The following is a 3,754-nucleotide window of genomic DNA, read 5'->3' as shown; positions in this document are numbered from 1 at the left end:
TTCCTTAACCGCTAGGCCACCACTGTCCCCACTGCGGTCACAGGCCTCTCCCTTTCCTCGCCCAAATCTAAGCCACATTCAAACAGGTCCAGTCTAGTCTCATCAGACCAAAGCGCAGACTTCCAAAACCCGTCTTTACCTTTCAAATGTTCACGAGCAAACCGGTGAAGAACCCGCACAACTGTGTTCCTCCAGAAGGGTCAGGTCAGCATCATCTTGACTGACATGTCTGACTGTTTCCTCTTCGGAATTCTAGACGCTGCGAAGGGCTTGGAGACGGCAGTCGGCATGAGCGTCTACCATCTCCTTCCTGAGCCGATGCATGGTGAGGAACAGTCGTCCCACTCACGTGTCCAAGTGCCCTGTCCCTTGGAGTCTTTTTGTGCGGATTGTACGTTGTAAGGAACCTAATTGACTGCACCAGATTACAGCCAACATAAAAATGTATTTTATATTACAAAATGTACCAAAAGCTGTGAAATGACTCTGGTGAAGGTTTCAACAACGCTGCAAACATTGGGAAGAAGTTTAGGAAGATTTTCCATAATTCCTGGGGGTTGATAATATATACAGGTTAGTTGGTGAAAACTTTCTATAGTTTCGTTGCTTGATGCAGAAACAATAGACAAAGTACTAAAGACCTAAAACAGAGGGATATTTATTATAATTCATAAATATAAAAAAAATGATTTTTATGATTAGCCTTCTAATCGGACTGACCATCATGTTGGTGACATTTTCAGGACTATCCACAGCCAGGATTCTCTTCCATGACCTCTTTAATTCCTTCATAACATCCTCTCCCATGTGGGCGTGTTACTCACTCCAAGGCTGTGACGGACAGGCAGTATAAGAACTAAGCAGTATAGGACCATTTCAAGTCTGCTAAAGTGGGAACCCCTTTTGATTATTGTCATCTCCAGAATACCTGTAGGTGTGGCCCTGACTGAGTGTGAGATGTTGTAAGGCGCCGCGTCTCTGTTTGCGTTACTTTATTTACATGATCGATGTTTGTGATTACTCCACCACGGAACCTCCAGATGTTCTTTATAACAGAAGCTGAAACAGTGGAGCGTTCCTCCAGAGATTCTTCCATAGATCTCCACAATGTCTAAGCAGTTTCTGCAATGTTGGAAGTTTTTAACTATTCCCAGAAGGAACAGAATAGTTTAATTAAATGAATGAATGAGTGAATGAATATATATATATATATATACACACACACACACACACACACACACACACATACACACACACATACATATACATACAGGCCAAAAGTTTGGACACATTTACATTTACATTTAAGGCATTTGGCAGACGCCCTTATCCAGAGCGACTTACAACGTGCTTCCATGTTACCATCGATGAAGAGATCAATTCCGGTTCACAAGGACCCCAACTATGAATACAATCTTTTTATTCACTCTGTTGTAGATTCTGTACACAAACACCTTCTCATTCAACGTGTTGTCTTTATCTTCATGAACATTTACGTTGGTAGATTCTCACTGAAGGCATCAAAACTATGAATGAACACATGTGGAGTTCTGTACTTAACAAAAAGTGGAGACCTGACCTCCACAGTCACCGGACCTGAACCCAATCCAGATGGTTTGGGGTGAGCTGGACCAACAAGTGCTAAACACCTCTGGGAACTCCTTCAAGACTGTTGGAGAAGCATTTCAGGTGACGACCTCTTGAAGCTCATCGAGAGAATGCCAAGAGTGTGTAAAGCAGTAACCAGAGCAAAGAAACTAGGATATAAAACATGTTTTCACTTATTTCACCTTTTTTTTGTTAAGTACAGAACTCCACACGTGTTCATTCATAGTTTTGCTGCCTTCAGTGAGAATCTACCAACGTAAATGGTCATGAAGATAAAGAGAACGCGTTGAATGAGAAGGTGTCCACACTTTTGACCTGTACTGTATATATACACTCACAAACTCACCTGAACATTTACTAACGCTCAATATCTATAGAATTATTTTGGCTGCACAATTTAGAGTTCTACTAGGGTGGTAGTGGCCTAGCGGGTAACACACTCGCCTATGAACCAGAAGACCCAGGTTCAAATCCCACTTACTACCATCGTGTCCCTGAGCAAGACACTTAACCCTGAGTTGCTCCAGGGGGGGACTGTCCCTGTAACTACTGATTGTAAGTCGCGTCTGATAAATGCTGTAAATGTAAATGTTCTAAAAAATAATGACTTTAGGAACATTTCATTTCTTATCATTTCCCCACCCTGTCAAATATCCGGGATGGACGTTCTTTTTTTACTTTAAGATTTGGATGATTTAACCACAGTGGCACTAACAGGTTGGAAGGTGGCCGAGGGGACATGAAGGGGAGAAATATCGATACGATACGCGCTTCCACTACAGTACTACTCTGGTCTCGCTGCACAGCAAACGAAGTTGATCGCCGCGCCATTAAAGCGCCCTGCTGCACATGTGGAGCACTTTCTTCACGACAATATATCATGTCCTCTGTCCCTGCAGGCGCCCTGGACCCGGGGGGGGGTCCGGTGACGAGGCTGCTGACGGGGGTCCGAGCCTCGGAACGGGCGCCAGGTCGGCGTGAGTCACGGTGGCGACGAAGATGGTGCTGACGCGGCGGGAGGGACTGCGGTAGCCTGCTGCAGCTCACACACACACACACACACACACACACACACACACACACACTTATATAATGCCGCTGTGTGTGTGTTAGGTAAATGCGTTCCTGAGGCGTGCGATTCGATTATCGGCTCCGTTCGATCGGACCGGTTCGTTTCTTGTGCTTGGTTATCGAAGTGTTTCTGGAATGCAGCTCATGCATATTCCAAAGTTCACATTCACTTAAAACAAATGTCCAAAAATAAAGTTCCAAAGTACGGGTTTTACATAGACCATAGATTATACTATTTGTGGATGGAAATTGCATTGTTAAACTATCATTTGGACATTTTGGCATTCATATTTTAGCTTGAATGTTGGTCTATTTCCATCCAAAAACGTTATGAATGGGGACGAGCGGAGACCTTTAGGAATGAGCGAAGTCAGCTTTCCCCAGGAATCCCCTCACACTGTCTCACGACAACCTTATTGATCGGGCTGTTGTGAAAATGAAGTGCCGAGCGCGATCGATCACCTTCGGGCGCTCTTATAATTTCTTAAGCGGCGCCCGATCAACGTTCGAAACGGCGTTGCGCCGGGTTGCCAGGTCGTGTCGGCAACGTTCTGTCAAGACATTTACATTTACGACATTTACCAGACGCCCTTATTCAGAGCGACTTATAACCACTAGTTACAGGGACAGTCCCCCTGGAGGTAGTAAGTGGGATTTGAACCTTCTGGTTCATAGGCGAGTGTGTTACCTACTAGGCTACTACCCGTCCATATTACAGAAAATTGAAATTTAGCTGCACGTCTTTGACTGCGCCATTGTAGACCACAATACATTTCTGTATCTGTTGAAAAAAAACAGCAAAAATAGAAAATCTGATCATCTTAATCTAAAATCTTATAAACCAGTATTAATAAACAGACCATGCGATTTATTTTTCAAGGTAATACAATTTTCTTGCGCGTATGAACCAGAAGACCCGGGTTCGAATCCTACTTACTACCATTGTGTCCCTGAGCAAGACACTTAACCCTAAGTTGCTCCAGGGGGACTGTCCCTGTAACTACTGATTGTAAGTCGCTCTGGATAAGGGCGTCTGATAAATGCTGTAAATGTAAATGTAAATATCTGTGTGTGT

The sequence above is a fragment of the Denticeps clupeoides genome, chromosome 3, assembly GCF_900700375.1.
Source record: "Denticeps clupeoides chromosome 3, fDenClu1.1, whole genome shotgun sequence".
Lineage (NCBI taxonomy): Eukaryota > Metazoa > Chordata > Actinopteri > Clupeiformes > Denticipitidae > Denticeps > Denticeps clupeoides.
Note: the sequence above shows the minus strand (reverse complement) of the source record.